The sequence below is a fragment of the Chiloscyllium plagiosum genome, unplaced genomic scaffold, assembly GCF_037043375.1.
Source record: "Chiloscyllium plagiosum isolate Xiang-an unplaced genomic scaffold, Cpla_swu_hap1 HiC_scaffold_11, whole genome shotgun sequence".
In the NCBI taxonomy this organism is placed as follows: domain Eukaryota; kingdom Metazoa; phylum Chordata; class Chondrichthyes; order Orectolobiformes; family Hemiscylliidae; genus Chiloscyllium; species Chiloscyllium plagiosum.
Window position 1 is genome coordinate 19,201,789 of NW_028270149.1, and position 16,857 is coordinate 19,218,645.

The 16,857-nt window shown below is 42.7% G+C and overlaps 1 protein-coding gene across 1 annotated transcript in view; it reads left to right on the plus strand.

The window, feature by feature from the left end:
• Window positions 1-871: 871 nt before the first annotated feature.
• zbtb33 (zinc finger and BTB domain containing 33) overlaps window positions 872-16,857 on the plus strand; it is a 41,123-nt gene continuing 25,137 nt past the window's right edge. Inside the window, exon 1 of the mRNA XM_043705075.2 lies at window positions 872-941. The gene's annotated coding sequence lies outside the window, so the exon portion shown is untranslated. The remainder of the gene's footprint in view (window positions 942-16,857) is intronic.

Sequence of the window (16,857 nt, forward strand, 5' to 3'; positions counted from 1 at the left end):
CTGATAAAGGGCTTTTGCCCGAAACATTTTCCTGCTCCTCGGATGCTGCCTGAACTGCTGTGCTTTTCCAGCACCACTCTACTCCAGGATCTGGTGTCCAGCATTGGTGTCATTGTTTTTACCTATATCCCCCTCTGTATATGTCTGCATATATCCCCCTCTAGTGTATATCTGTATTTCTCTCCAATTTGCTATATATATCACCCTCTGTGTCTGTATCCTTGATTAGATTAGATTCCCTACAGTGTGGAATCAGGCCCTTCGGCCCAACACGTCCACACTGACCCTCCAAAGAGTAACCCACCCCCCCCCTGACAAATGCTCCTAACAACTATGGGCAATTTAGCACGGCCAATTTACCTGACCTGCACATCTTTGGACTGTGGGAGGAAACCGGAGCACCCAGAGGAAATCCACGCAGACACGTGGAGAACGTGCAAACTCCACACAGACAGTCACCCGAGGCTGGAATCAAACCTGGGACCCTGGCGCTGTGAGGCAGCAGTGCTAACCACTGAGCCACCATACCACCCCAGGGCATCAATGTGGACTTCACCAGTGGAGGAGCTGGTGTTGGACTGGGCTGGACAAAGTTAAAAACCACACAACATCAGGCTATAACCCAACAGGTTTATTTGGAAACAGTAGCTTTTGAAAGCTAGTGCCCCCAAATAAACCTGTAGGACTGTAACCTGGTATTGTGTGATTTTTAACTATGCCTGTATCTACCTCTAAGTCTCTCTTTCCCTCTCTGTGCATATCTCCCTCTCTCTCTGTATATCTGCCCTCAGTGTGTACTGTATATGCTGTGGGGTTCCTGCGGGGGAGGGGCATGCCAGAGCCGCCTCATCTGCGCCCTCTGCAGACCCCGGGCGGCGTTGCGGGCAGCACGGGCTCTTTCTTCTTTTCTTCAGCTCGCTTGTCAAGGCCCAGGAGGAACCGTGAGTACAGTCAGAGAGAAAAATAACAAATTAAATTACCAGGAACTTCCTGCCTTCTTTTGTGAGATTGTAAACGGGTTTTTACAACACTCGACCTGAGGCGGGGAGGGAAAATAAAGTGGCTTTGAGTCGGAAATCGGCGCGACGACGCCACCTTTAATGAACCAGGAAGAGGAAAGCCTGTCACTCTTGTCATTATTTGCTTCTTGGCATTTTATAAACACATCTAAATATTTGTTTTCTGAGGTGATGTATTTGTGGACCGGGTAATTCCCCATCTCCCTCCCTTTCCCTTCCTCCCTGGCTGGAGAGCTGTATCTTCAGATGAATGGTTGTTTCCCCCTTTAAAGAAAATGACTGGTGAGTCAGTAGGTAGACAGCACAAGAAGTAAGAAAAAAGGCAAGAGTTTTTAAAAAATACAGCACTAGAGTCCTCTTTTTGTTTATATGTTTACATTGTGATGATAAATGTTGGTGGGATGTTTCCATGCAGGCCTCTCTAGGCCTTTACTCTGAAAGGCACAACTGTCCTGTGGGCGTTTAAAATACTTAGTCTGAATGCAGGCATGCAGTTTTAGGGTTCGTTTATTGCACAGTTTTGATTTTCTTTCTTCATTACCCTGTTCCTTCATGATTAGTGTAGGGAAAAAAGGAACCTTAGTTATAGCAGGATGAATGTTACCTTCAGATGCATGACCCCTGAAGCGTGCCAGAAGTATCCTTGATGTGCTTGCGGAATACCAACTGTGTATTGTCCGCTGTTTAGATTTGTACATTTTGCTTTTTTGTTGCAAAACTTTTGAGGAAAGTGTCCTAAAATGTCATTTTTGAAAAACACACAAAATCCTACTTGATTTTTATCATGTTTATTTAATTGGTATAAATTTTATTTTCAAATAGATAGCTGCCAAGCCATACCATAAAATTATATTAGTGTCAAAACCTTTACAGTGGAACAAAATGTAATCTGAATTTAAGCATTCACAAAAATTGCAGTTTCTGATCTATACTTTGCTAAAGTATTGTTTTACATATGCTGATTGCTGTAACTTTGAGGATGCCTTTCATGTCATTCTTTCTGTATATATCTTTCACATCTTACAGCCATAGAGTCATAGATGTACAGCATGGAAACAGACCCTTCGGTCCAACTAGTCCATGCCGACCAGATATCCTAACCTAATCTAGTCCCATTTACCAGCACTTGGCTCATATCCCTTTAAACCCATCCAGATGCCTTTTAAATGCTGTAATTGTACCAGCCTCCACCACTTCCTTTGACAACTCATTCCATACATGCACCACCCTCTGTGTGGAAAAGTTGCTCCTTAGATCCTTTTTAAACCTTTCCCCTCTCACCCTAAACCTATGCCCTCTAATTCTGTACTTCCCCCACCCCAGGGAAAAGACCTTATCTATTTATCCAATCCATGCTCCTCATGATTTTATAAACCTCTACAAGGTCACCCCTCAGCCTCCGACATTCCAGGGAAAACAGCCCAGCCTATTCAACCTCTCCCTATAGCTTAAATCCTCCAACCCTGGCAACATCCTTGTCAATCTTTTCTGAACCCTTTCAAGTTTCACAGCATCCTTCTGATACGAAGGAGACCAGAATTGCATGCAATTTTCCAAAAGTGGCCTAACCAATGTCCTGTACAGCTGCAACATGACTTCCCAATGCTCTGACCAGTAAAGGAAAGCAAACCAAACACCACCTTCCCAGAAAGTGAACTATCTTAAGGCATGGAGTTCTTCATGACCTTGACCATTTTCCATTTCTGTGGCACAAGACTGTTAGTTTGTGTTCCTCCCAATGGTTTGGGTATCAGTAAAACCTGGGTTAGCTCAAATTTCACTTAAGATTGGAATTTGGGTTGGAATAAATTGAGAGCTGGAGAGAGAAAAAGTAGTTTTTATCTTTCCTCAGACATCCGTGGTCATTTGGTCAAGTTGAGTGACAGAGAGAGTAGTAAATGATTTAAGTTTATTAATTTAAATAAGATAACATTAATGCTACTATAGTAAGAGACTGTAAGAAATGTCAAGTGGTCTCTTACTGGATTGTTGCAAGAAAGGGAGACCTGGAATGGGCCTGGCTATCTTTACTATGAAGAGCTGAATAACTGATCAGCACTTTGCCACATTTATTTTCCCTGGATGGACAAGCAGTTCAAACTGCAAAGGAGCCAGTGTACCTCTTCGATTTTGTAGTTCCAGGGTGTTGAGTCCACACAGCATTCTGAGAGGAATAGTACTTAAGTAACCTGGTCACTTATGCACAGTGATAAGGAGAGGAGAGAGGGAAGGTGAGAAGGAGGGTGCAGAAATGGGAAGTAAGGAGCATTATCTTTTGTATGGTGGTCGAACTATGGGGCGGCACAGTGGTTAGCACTGCTGCCTCACAGCGCCAGAGACCCGGGTTCAATTCCCACCTCAGGCAACTGTCTTGTGGAGTTTGCACATTCTCCCCGTGTCTGCATGGGTTTCCTCCGAGAGCTCCGGTTTCCTCCCACAGCCCAAAAAAAAAATGTGCAGGCTAGGTGAATTGGCCATGCTAAATTGTCCGTAGTGTTAGGCGAAGGGGTAAATGTAGGGGAATGTGTCTGGGTGGGTTGCTCTTCGGAGGGTCGGTGTGGACTTGTTGGGCCGAAGGGCCTGTTTCCACACTGTAAGTAATCTAAAAAAAACTTTTGTGACTACTCGGATATGAATGGTGGTGAAATTTGAGTTAAATAAAATCTTGAATTAAAAACTAATGGTAACAATTAACCATTGACTACCACCAGCTTCACTAATGTCCTTTTGGAAGGAAAATCTGCCATTCTCATGTGGCCTAGCCTATATGCGACTTCAGGCCCATAATTAGCTGTCCTGTAAAATAGGCTAGCAACCCACTAAGTTGTTTCTAATTGCAACAAAGTTTGATAATAGTTTTGAAATTGGAACAATTACCACCTTCACCTGGTATTGACCAAGACATCAGACATGACAATAACACACAGCCCAGTTAACCCTGTAGAGTCCTCCTTATAAACTTTTAGGAGCTTGTGTCAAAATTAGGAGATGACGTATTACAGATAATACACCAGACGTCAACATTCCTAGGTGTGTCCTCTTTCACCAGCAGGACAGATCCAACAGAGGTGACGAAGCAGTGGGAAACAGTCACATGGGAGTTGCCATCATAATACTAAACAGTGACTCCAGACATGGTGTCAGATGAAACAGGGACGCTTGCTGATTATCACCAACCCCAACCTCTGCCCTCAGCTGATAAATTGGTTTCATAAGGCCAAAAGATATAAGACCAAAGTTAGACCATTTGGCCCATCGAGTCCACTCCACCTTTTGATCATGGCTGATATGTTTCTCAACCTCAGTCTCCTGCTTTCTCCCTGTAACCTTTGACCTCTTATTAGTCAAGAATCTATCTCTGTCTTAAATATGCTTAGTGACTGGCCTCCATAGCCTTTTGTGGCAATGAGTTCCACAGAATCATCAGCCTCTGACTGAAGAAATTCCTCCTCATCTCAATTCCAAAGGAACATCTCTTCACTCTGAGACTGTGCTCTAGGGCTCTAGTCTCTCCTACTAGTGAAAACATCTTCTCCACTTACACTCCATCCAGGCCTTTCAGTATTCTATAAGTTTGAATGTGATCACCCTGCATCCTTTTAAATTCCATTGAGTCCTCAACCACTCCCCGGATGACAAGCCATTCATTCATTCTTGTTAACCTCCTCTGGACCCCCTTCAACGCCATCACATCCTTCCTAAGATATGAGGTCACAGCTGCTCACAATATTCCAAAAGCGATCTGACCAGAGCCTCATACAGTTCCCGCAGTACATCTTATGTTCTAGCCTTGTCAAAATGAATGCTAACATTGTATTTGCCTTCCTAACTGCCAAATGAACCTTCATTTTCAGAGAATCCTGAGTGAAGACTCCTAAATCACTTCATGTTTTAGATTTCTGAAGTTTTCCCCATTTAGAAAATATTTTTTCACAGAAGGCTATTCTTCCTAACAATGTGCATGATGTCACACATTACCACACTGTATTCCATCTACCACTTCTTTATCCACTCTCCTAGCCTGCCTATGTTCTTCTACAACCTCCCTACATCCTCAACACCACCTGTCCCTTCCCTACCTTGAGTCATCTGCAAACTTAGCAACAATGTCCTCAGTTCTTTTCTCCAGATCGTTAATGTGTAACATGAATTATGGAAATTATGGTCCCAAACTGACCCTGTGGAACTCCACTAATCACAGGCTGCTATCCTGAAAAACAGACTGTTTATCCTCACTCCCTGCCTTCTGCCAGTCAGCCATTCCTCTGTCCATACCAGCACCTTGCCTCTAACATCATGGGCTGTTATTTAGCAGCCCCCTATGCGACACTTCGTCAAAGGCCTTCTAGAAATCCAAATAAGTCGCGTCCACTAACTCTCCTTTGTCTAATTTATTCATTACCTTATTGAAAATTTCAGTCAGATTTGTCAGACATGACCTGCCCTTGATGAAACCGTGCAGACTACACCCTGTTTTATCATAAACTTCCTATATGCCGCAATCTCATCCTTAATAATAGACTCTAAAATCTCTAAGCCAAGTAAATCAAACAATGTAAGCAACATGCGATCCCACAATCAATGAATCAGATGTAGGTTCTATAGTCCTACCACATCTGGTTGTGAGTGATGTTGAACAATTAAACAACTCGCTGGAAGAGGAAGCTCCACAGACATCCTCATACTAAATGATGGGGGAAGCCCAGGATATCAGTGCAAATGAGAAGGCTGAAGCATTTACATGCTGCTTCAGTCAGAAAGGCTGAATCTTGGTCGCCTCCTGAGGTCCTCACCATCATAGATGCCAGTCTTGAGTCAATTTGATTCAGTACACTTGATATCAAGAAATGTCTGAAAGCACTGAATATGGAAAGTCTATGGGCCCTGACAATATTCTGACAACTGTACTGAAGACTTTAGGCAGAACCAGTCGCACCACTAGCCAAGCTGTTCCAGTACAGTTTGAACACTGTCCTCTACCCAGCAATGTAAAAAAATGACCAAGTATGTTCTATCCACAAAAAGCAGGACAAATCTGATTTGGCAAATACCACCCCCTTCATCTATCTTGATCATAGCAAAGCAATGGAAACTTTAATTGACAATCTATCCAGTGACATTTAGTCAATAATAATCTCATGACCAATGCTCAGTTTGGGTTATGTGAGACCTACTCATCTCTTGACCTTGTTACAACTTTTGTCCAAGTATGGACAAAACTTTAAGTAAAGGTGACTGTCCTTGACCTCAACTTGATTCAGCAGTTGACTGAGTATGGCACCAACCAGCCTTAGCAAAATTGGCATCAGTGGAAATCAAGAAAAAAAACCTGTTGTTTGAAGTCATATTAACACAAAGAAAGATGGTTGTAGTTGTTGGAGATCAATCATCTCAGTGTCAAGGGGTCACTCAGAGTAGTGCCTTAATGCATCTTCAGCTGCATTGTCAATGATCTTTGCTCCTTCAGATCAAAAGTGGGTATTTTCACTGATGATTGTCATTTTGACTGAGCCAGATACTGAAGCAATCCATGTCCCAATGCAGTTTGAACTTGAAACTGTATCACCATTTCTTCACTGTTATGAATCAAAATCTTGACACTCCCTTCCAAATAGCACTGTGGGTATTTCTACACCCCAAAGAGTTTAGCAATTCAAGAAAGCAGTTCACCACCACTTTCACCAGGGCAATTAGAGATGGGCAATAAATGCTCACCCCATCAGCAACACCCACATAGAACATAGAAAAGTACAGCACAGAACAGGCCCTTTGGCCCACGCTGTTGTGTCAAGGATTAATCCTAATATAAAATAAAATAACCTAACCTACGCACCCCTCAGTTCACTGTTGTCCATGTGCATGTTTAGCAGTCGCTTAAATGCCCCTAATGACTTTGCTTCCACCCATCACCACTGGCATCGCATTCCATACATTCACAACTCTCTGCATAAAGAATAGACGTCCCCTCTATACCTTTCTCCTAATATCTTAAAACTATGACCCCTTGTGCCAGTCAGTCTTGCCCTGGGGAAAAGTCTCTGGCTATTGACTCTATCCATTCCTCTCATTACCTTGTATACCTCGATCAGGTCACCTCCCTTCCTCCTCTCAAGAGAGAAAAGTCCGAGATTAGTCAACCTCTCTTCATAAGGCAAGGCCTCCAGTCCAGGCAGCATCTTGGTAAACCTTTGCACCCTCTCCAAAGCCTCTGTATCTTTCCTATAGTAGGGCGACTAGACCTGGACACAATATTCCAAGTGTTGTCTCACCAGGGACTTGTAGAGCTGTAGCAAAACCTCACGGCTGTTAAACTCGATCCCCCTGTTAATGAAAGCCATAATACCATATGCTTTCTTAACAATTCTAGCAACTTGGGTGGCAACTTTGAGGGGTCTATGTATTTGAACACTAAGATCCCTCTGTTCCTCCACACTTCCAAGAATCCTGTCTTTAATCCTATATTCAGCATTCGAGTTTGACCTTCCAAATGCATCACTTCGCATTTATCCAGATTGAACTCCATCTGCCATTTCTCAGCCTAGCTCTGCATCCTGTCTATATCGCATTGCAGCCTGCAATAGCCCTCGATACTATCGACGGCACTTCCAACCTTTGTGTCATCTGCAAATTTACTAACTCGCCCCTCAACCTCCTCATCCAAGTCATTTATAAAAACTGCAAAGAGCAGAGGCCCAAGATCAGAGCCCTGCGGGACCCCGCTCAACACTGACCTCCAGGGAGAATACTTTCCATCCACAATCACTCTCTGCCTCCTGTCAGCCAACCAATTCTGAATCCAGATAGCCAAATCTCCCTGTATCCCATACCTCCTGACTTTATGAATGAGCCTACCATGGGGAACCTTATCAAATGCCTTGCTGAAGCCCATATACACCACATCCACTGCTCAACCTTCATTAAACTGTCTTGTCACCTCCTCAAAGAACTCAATAAGATTAGTGAGGCATGGCCTGCCCCTCACAAAACCATGCTGACCGTCTTTAATCTCATGAAAGAATTTTTTAAAAACCACTGGAATGTCATCAAATGCTTATCTTCTGAATTTTGTTGTACAATCCTTGCCCAGTAATATACAGGAGGCACTAAAGTAGGACCACAGCCTTTGAACTTTCAATATTTCTCAGAGTTTTATGAATCCCTTTTAAATATTTTGTTTGGTAGTCTTGCAGTGACACATCACACCAAATCTTGAAATTCATCCTTTCATTTAATTAGTAATAGTACATTTTTAAGCAGGTTTGAGCTGCAGTTGTGTTTAAACACGACGGCTATCACATATTGTTTACTGTTATAAGCAGCTGATGAGAATTGATACTTGCATGTGACTGTATTACTCTGACATGTTAACACCTGTGAGGATGGGCTAGTAAGCATAGATCTGTTATTGTTTATTTTTAACTCAAATCAACCATTTTTACACTGAGTAGTAAATCTACACTGAAGCCTGACCAGAAAATGGTGTTGGACTTCAAATCTTTCTCAAAGAAAGCCCACGTTGGTTCAACTGGAGCAAACTGACATGTAAATTGGCTACAGTGTGGTGATCCAAATCAATGTATGCTTCCAGATCAATTGCTTTGTCTCCATTCACACCAACACTTGTTTATTTCAGGTTTAAAAAAAGACAGTCTGTGTCAATTAATTTTTTCAATTAATTATTTTTGTAATATGCGTGGCTAATGTACTACTTTGTCTCTGCTAACACAACAGCGCAGTTCCATTAAATGTTTGTATGGGTGATTACTGGACCTTGTGTACTGAACTGAGTGAAAGTTAGATAGCAACAGAGTCTTTTTTTTGGGGTGAACCAAAAGCACTGAGATCAGTTTTGACTTGTACTTCCACGCTGATTGAATCCATGTTTAATGTTGAATTTGAAAGACAGACTTGAAAATCGTATTGAATCTCTATGGAGATGCAATGATGATTCTACATTCTCAATAGGATACCAACAGTAGGTGTTAGTTTGCAAATGTAAAAGAAAGATTAATTGAAGCAAGAACAAAGGCTGATCGTCAGATCACTGAGAGGGCATGGGCCAATAGTGAGAGTCCAGATTCGAGGTGATTCAGCTTCAAGTCTGCAGGATTATAGTGGTATGTGTCCAAATTTGTGCTGGTGGGAAGCCAAACCCTGCAATGAATTCTGTTTATGCCAGCACCAATTTGGAATACAGCAGCATTCATTAGTAATGAGCTCCACACATGCCAGTAAAGATTTGGAGCACTTAACATGGAGGAGAAGTGAGGTACCCAGCAAGAAGGAAAAGTACGAAATTTATAACATTGGGGTGGATGAGGAGATCAAAGACATGGCAGAATTAAGGAGGTAAGTTTTTTTGGGGGCTTTTCGCAGCAAGAAGCAAATTAACAGGGCAAAGTGATTTAGGGAAATGTTCCAAAAAGGATAAGTGATTGAATAATTAACATCTAATCACAGATTTTAGGGGTAGAGAACAAATGAAAAGGGTGAACAAGGAAATACAGATGGTAATTCAGATGGAGCAATGTTTTGAAGAATTTTAAAAAAGATGCAGTGATCTTAAAGCAGATTCCCTGTGGCATAGGGAACTAGTAGGTATTATTATTAAGGGATTGATAATTGGATGTGGAGAAGGGAAGGTTCTAGATCTTATGCTGAAGAGAATATGAAAATTATGTTTTAGTTTTGCTGCAGTATTGGAAGAAGGCATATGAGGACAATGTTGGAAAATATTATCCTCTTATGTAGTAAGACTTGGACAACATTCAGATTTAAGATGAATAATGGCAAATAACATTCACATCACACAAATGCCAGGGAATGACTGTGTTCAACAAGAGAGAAGCTAACAATCTCCGCAAAATTTTAAATGGCATTAACGTTGCTGAATTTTCCACCATCAACATCCTGAAATTGCCATTCACTAGAAACTGAACTAGACCAGTCATGTAAGTACTGTGCCTGTTGGAGTAGGACAGAGTCTAGCAAATCTGTCGTGAATAACTCCTCCCTTAACTCCCTAAAACCTAGCCACCTGTTTCAAAGCATAAGCAAAGAGTGTGATGGAATACTTTTCATTTGTCTGAATTAGTGTGGCTTGACCAAAATTCATCAAGCTTGACACCATCCTGGATGAAGCAGCTTGCTTGATTGCATCCTACCTACCATTTTATATTGCTAATTCTGTCTGTAACTGGCACATAGTGGCAGTAGTGTGTATCATCTACAAGATGCAATATGACAATTCATGAAACATTCTTTAGCAGCACCATCTAAACCCACAACCTGTACTACCCAGAAGGATAGTAGCAGCAGGCCCGTGGGAACATTGTGAACAACAAGATCCCCTCCATGCTGCACACTATCTTGTCTGGAAACTGTTTGTTTCCTGTTGTGGGTCAAAACCTGGAATTTTATCCTTAACAGCATGTGAGTGTGCCGACATCATCTGGACTGCAGCTGTTAAAGAAGTGAGTTTAGTATACCTCTCAAGGGCAAGTAGGGAGAGGGAATAAATTCTGACCTACTCAGCAAGCCCATATTCTATGAAAGATTGAAAAAAAGAGTTAAATCAGCAGTGGAGAGTGGTAGGAAATTTGGCAGGCAGGCAGTGTTCAAGAGTTGGAAGACAGTGGATTTAATGATAGGGATGTGGGATGAAAGGTTCAAGTAGACAAAGCATGATTTCAAATATATGCACCACTAGTGAAAATGAGAACCTAGTATGGAAGGTGGATGCAAGTAACCTACAAAGTAACATGGATGCCCCCAGAGATGTAAGATTGGTTTGATTGTGTTCAGTGTTGACCTAATGAAAATATTCACACCTTCACCTCAAAGCAACAGAAGATGCAGCAGCTGCGTCAGAGATGAAGGTGGACGACGGCAGTAAGTTTGGGAGCTGATTATGTCACTGTGGAACACATAGGTGATAAGTACCTAAATTTACCTGACCAGACTGCTTATTAGGAAGGTGAGGTTCTGGCACTGCAATATGAATAACAGAAAAAGAAAAGTAGGCTGAATAAATGTTGCTAATAGTGTACACCATTATTAAAGAGTAAATCAGACAGGAAATTCCAGCAGCTGTACACATGTTAATTAGGAAGTAGCAATTCTAAATGCTTTGCTCTGTCAGATGTGGGAGTTTAAAGAGAGTTTAAGGGTTCCTGTGGATTATATCTGCCATAAATGCTGTTGGATGCGAATCTTATCAGATCGAGTGGATCAGTTGGAGAGACAGATAGAAGCGATGAGGAATTTGCAACAGCAACAGTATGTGATGGATGGCAGTTATAGGAAGGGGGGGATGTCTCAGATACAGTCGCATAGATGGGTTAACTCCAGGAAGGGTAAGGGAGGTCGGCACTTAGGGCAGGAGTCTTTTGTGGATATACCCATTTCAAACAGGTATGCTGTTTTGGAAAATGTAGGGGGTGATGGATTCTCAGGGGAACGGAGCACAAACAGCCAAGTTTCTGGTATTGAGACTGGCTCTAATGCAATGAGGGGTATGTTGGCTTCCAAGAGATCAATTGTGTTAGGCGATTCTGTAGTCTGAGGTACAGACAGACGTTTCTGTGCCCAGCAGCGAAAAAGCAGAATGATGTGTTGTTTCCCTGGTGCCAGGATCAAGGATGTCTCAGAGGGGAGAGGGGCCAGCAAGAGGTCATTGTCCACATTGGAACCAACGATATAGGAAGGGAAAAGGTTGAGATTCTGAAGGGAGGTTACAGAGAGTTAGGCAGAAATTTAAAAAGGAGGTCCTCAAGGGTAGTAATATCCGGATTACACCTAGTGCTACGAGCTAGTGAGGGCAGGAATAGGTGGATAGAGCAGATGACTGCATGGCTGAGGAGCTGGTGTATGGGAGAAGGATTCATGTTTTTGGATCATTGGAATCTCTTTTGGGGTAGAAGTGACCTGTACAAGAAGGACGGATTGCACCTAAATTGGAAGGGGACTAATATACTGGTAGGTAAATTTGCTAGAACTGCTTGGGAGGATTTAAACTAGTAAGGTGGGAGGGGTGGGACCCAGGGAGATACTGAGGAAAGAGATCAACCTGAGACTGGTACAGTGATTCATTTCTGTTCTCAAAACGGTCAGGGCAGGCAGGGACAAGGTAGGAATAATAAATTAAACTGCATTTATTTCAATGCAAGGGGACTAACAGGGAAGGCAGATGAACTCAGGGCATGGTAAGGAACATGGGACTGGGATATCATAGCAATTACATAAACATGGCTCAGGAATGGGCAGGACTGGCAGCTTAATGTTCCAGGATACAAATGCTACAGGAAGGATAGAAACGGAGGCAAGAGTGGAGGGGGAGTGGCATTTTTGATAAGGGACAGCATTACAGCTGTGCTAAGGGAGGATATTCCCGGAAATACATCCAGGGAAGTTATTTGGGTGGAACTGAGAAATAAGAAAGGGATGATCACCTTATTGGGATTGTATTATAGACCCTGTATTGGTCAGAGGGAAATTGAGAAAGAAACTTGTAAGAAGATCTCAGCTATCTGTAAGAATAATAGGGTAGTTATGGTTGGGGATTTTAACTTTCCAAACATCGATTAAGACTGCCATAGTGTTAAAGATTTAGATGGAGAGGAATGTCTTAAGTGCGTACAAGACAATTTTCTGATTCAGTATGTGGACGTACCTACTAGAGAAGGTGCAAAACTTGACCTACTCTTAGAAAATAAGGCAGGGCAGGTGACTGAGGTGTAGTGGGGGAGCACTTTGGGGCCAGCAACCATAATTCTATTAGTTATAAAATCGTGATGGAAAAGGATAGACCAGATCTAAAAGTTGAAGTTCTAAATTGGAGAAAGGCCAATTTTGACGGTATTAGGCAAGAACTTTCAAAAGCTGATTGGAGGCAGATGTTTGCAGGTAAAGGGACGGCTGGAAAATGGGAAACCTTCAGAAATGAGATAACGAGGGTCCAGAGAAAGTATATTCCTGTTAGGGTGAAATGGAAGGCTGGTAGGTATAGGGAATGCTGGATGACTAAAGAAGTTGAGGGTTTGGTTAAGAAAAAGGAAGCATATGTCAGGTATAGACAGGATAGATCGAATGAATCCTTAGAAGAGTATGAAGGCAGTAGTACACTTAAGAGGGAAATCAGGGCAAAACGGGGACATGAGATAGCGTTGGCAAATAGAATTAAGGAGAATCCAAAGAGTTTTTACAAATATATTAAGGAAAAAAGGGTAACTAGGGAGAGAATAGGGCCTGACCTGCTGCGCTTTTCCAGCAACACATTTTCAGTTCTGAACTCCAGCATCTGCAGTCCTCACTTTCCCCTCAAAGATCAGCAAGGTAGCCTTTGTGTGGAGCCACAGAAAATGGGGGAGGTATTAAATGAATATTTTGCGTCAGTATTTACTGTGGAAAAGGATATGGAAGATATAGACTGTAGGGAAATAGATGGTGACATCTTGCAAAATGTCCAGATTTTACAGGAGGAAGTGCTGGATGTCTTGAAACGGTTAAAGGTGGATACATCCCCAGAACCTGATCAGGTGTACCTGAGAACTCTGAGGGAAGCTAGAGAAGTGATTGCTGGGCCTCTTGCTGAGATATTTGTATCATCGATAGTCACAGGTAAGGTGCCGGAAGACTGGAGGTTGGCAAGCGTGATGCCGCTGTTTAAGAAGGGTGGTAAAGACAAGCCAGGGAACTATAGACCGGTGAGCCTGACCTCAGTGGTGGGCAAGTTGTTGGAGGGAATCCTGGAGGACAGGATGTACATTTTTTTGGAAAGGCAAGGGCAGATTCGGGATAGTCAACATGGCTTTGTGAGTGGGAAATCATGTCTCACAAACCTGACTGAGTTTTTTGAAGAAGTAACAAAGAAGATTGATGAGGGCAGAGCAGTAGATGTGATCCATATGGACTTTAGTAAGGCGTTCGACAAGGTTCCCCATGGGAGACTGATTAGCAAGGTTAGATCTCATGGAATAAAGGGAGAAGTTGCCATTTGGATACAGAACTGGCTCAAAGGTATAAGACAGAGGGTGGTGGTGGAGGGTTGTTTTTCAGACTGGAGGCCTGTGACCAGTGGGGTGCTGTTTTAAAAAATTCTCAAGGTCAGGTTCGTAGGAGAGTAGTCTGACACAGAACAAACGACCAAGAGGCGAGTCTGCTAGAATATGAGCATTTTATTCCCCGCAGCGTCGCCACAACCAGGTCTCATACTTACAACGGGTCTGGCTTATACTCACTCTACATGTTACCGGAACTGGGAGCCGTCAGTTCTCGTAGAGCGTTTGCCAACAACCCACGCTCGGCGGTTAAACGTAACCCCGGAGCAGACTCCCGGGTCTGGCTTATACTCACTCTACATGTTACCGGAACTGGGAGCCGTCAGTTCTCGTAGAGCGGTTGCCAACAACCCACGCTCGGCGGTTAAACGTAACCCCGGAGCAGACTCACCGAACTGGAGACTTTTCCAGCTGATATACTCTTTTCCAGATATAAACATTCATGTGAACAGCAGAGCAAGGCTAAAAAACACATTCCATTCTGGTTACATACAGATAAGAAGATTCACACGGGGAGGTGTGTAATAAGATTCACACGGGACTAAGCAACACCTCCATTCCGGTTAGATTCACACATGTATTGGGACACAATTTTAACCCTTTCACCACATTCCACTGCTTGGCCCAATACATGTGTTACATTATGATTCACACATGTATTGGGACATAATTTTACACCACAGGTGCCACAAGGATCGGTGCTGGGTCCTCTACTTTTTGTCATTTGCATAAATGATTTGCATGTGAGCATAAGAGGTACAGTTAGTAAGTTTGCAGATGACCCCAAAATTGGAGGTGTAGTGGACAGCGAAGAGGGTTACCTCAGATTACAACAGGATCTGGACCAGATGGGCAAATGGGCTGAGAAGTGGCAGATGGAATTTAATTCAGATAAATTCGAGGTGCTGCATTTTGGGAAAGCAAATCTTAGCAAGACTTATGCACTTAATGGTAAGGTCCTCGGGAGTGTTGCTGAACAAAGACACCTTGGAGTGCAGGTTCATAGCTCCTTGAAAGTGGAGTCGCAGGTAGATAGGATAATGAAGAAGGCGTTTGGTATTCTTTCCTTTATTGGTCAGAGTAATGAGTAGTCGGGAGGTCATGTTGCAGCTGTACAGGACATTGGTTAGGCCACAGTTGGAATACGGTGTGCAATTCTGGTCTCCTTCCTATCGGAAAGATGTTGTGAAACTTGAAAGGGTTCAGAAAAGATTTACAAGAATGTGCCAGAGTTGGAGGATTTGAGCTATAGGGAGAGGCTGAACAGGCTGGGGCTGTTTTCCCTGGAGCGTCGGAGGCTGAGGGGTGACCTGGAGGTTTATAAAATTATGAGGGGCATGGATAGGATAAATAGGCAAAGTCTTTTCCCTGGAATCAGGGAGTCCAGAACTAGAAGACATGGGTTTAGGGTGAGAGGGGAAAGATATAAAAGAGACCTAAGGCGCAACTGTTTCACACAGAGGGTGGTATGTGTATGGAATGAGCTGCCAGACGATGTGATGGAGGCTGTTACAGTTGCAACATTTAAGAGGCATTTGGATGGGTATATGAATAGGAAGGGTTTGGAGGGATATGGGCCAGGTGCTGGCAGGTGGGACTAGATTGGGTTGGGATATCTGGTTGGCATGGACAGGTTGGACCGAAGGGTCTGTTTCCATGCTGTACACCTCTATGACTCTATGATTCTATGCTCCTCTTGAAGTTTTACTATAATAGTAACTTACTGAGAGGTTTGCTGTTGTTGCATATGGCAGAGTATGAAGTTGCCACTACATACCCAATAAACTTGTCAGAAAAAAAGATGTTTTGACCATTCAAATATAAATGAATTTGAAACACCCTTTTAAGTCTTAATTACTGCTGAACACCCACTCTTGCACAGCAAGTTAACTTGTACAGGTTTTGATGTGGAGGAGCTGGTGTTGGATTAGGGTGGAGAAAGTTAAAAAATCACACAATACCAGGTTATAGTCCAACAGGTTTATTTGGAAGCTGTGGTGAAAGGGTTAAAATTATGTCCCAATACATGTGTGAATCATAATGTAACACATGTATTGGGCCAAGCAGTGGAATGTGGTGAAAGGGTTAAAATTGTGTCCCAATACATGTGTGAATCTAACCGAAAATGGAAGGTGTCGCTTAGTCCCGTGTGAATCTTATTACACACCTTCCCGTGTGAATCTTCTTATCTGTATGTGACCAGAATGGAATGTGTTTTTCAGCCTTGCTCTGCTGTTCACATGAATGTTTAGATCTCGAAAAGAGTATATCAGCTGGAAAAGTCTCCAGTTCGGTAGAGTCTGCTCCGGGGTTGCGTTTAACCGCCGAGCGTGGGTTGTTGGCAACCGCTCTACGAGAACTGACGGCTCCCAGTTCCGGTAACACGTAGAGTGAGCATAAACCAGACCCGTTGTAAGTACGAGACCTGGTTGTGGCGACGCTGCGGGGAATAAAACACTTATATTCTAGCAGACTCGCCTCTTGGCTGTTTGTTCTGTGTCAGACTACTTTCCTGCGAGCCTGGTCCTTGACCTTGAGAATTTTTTTAAAACAGAAGCACTAATTTTCAGAGTGCTGTTCTTCATCAGCTGATCTGCGTCCAAATGAATTTAATTTTTAACTTTTTACAATTGTGTATAGGTTATCTTATTTCTATAGAATTTAGTTTAATTTAGATGATTGTATATAATATTAAGTTTCAGTTTTACTTATTTTTATCTCTCTCTCAATCCAGTTTTACTTCCTTCCCCTTATTTCATTTTATGAACATACTTGGGTAT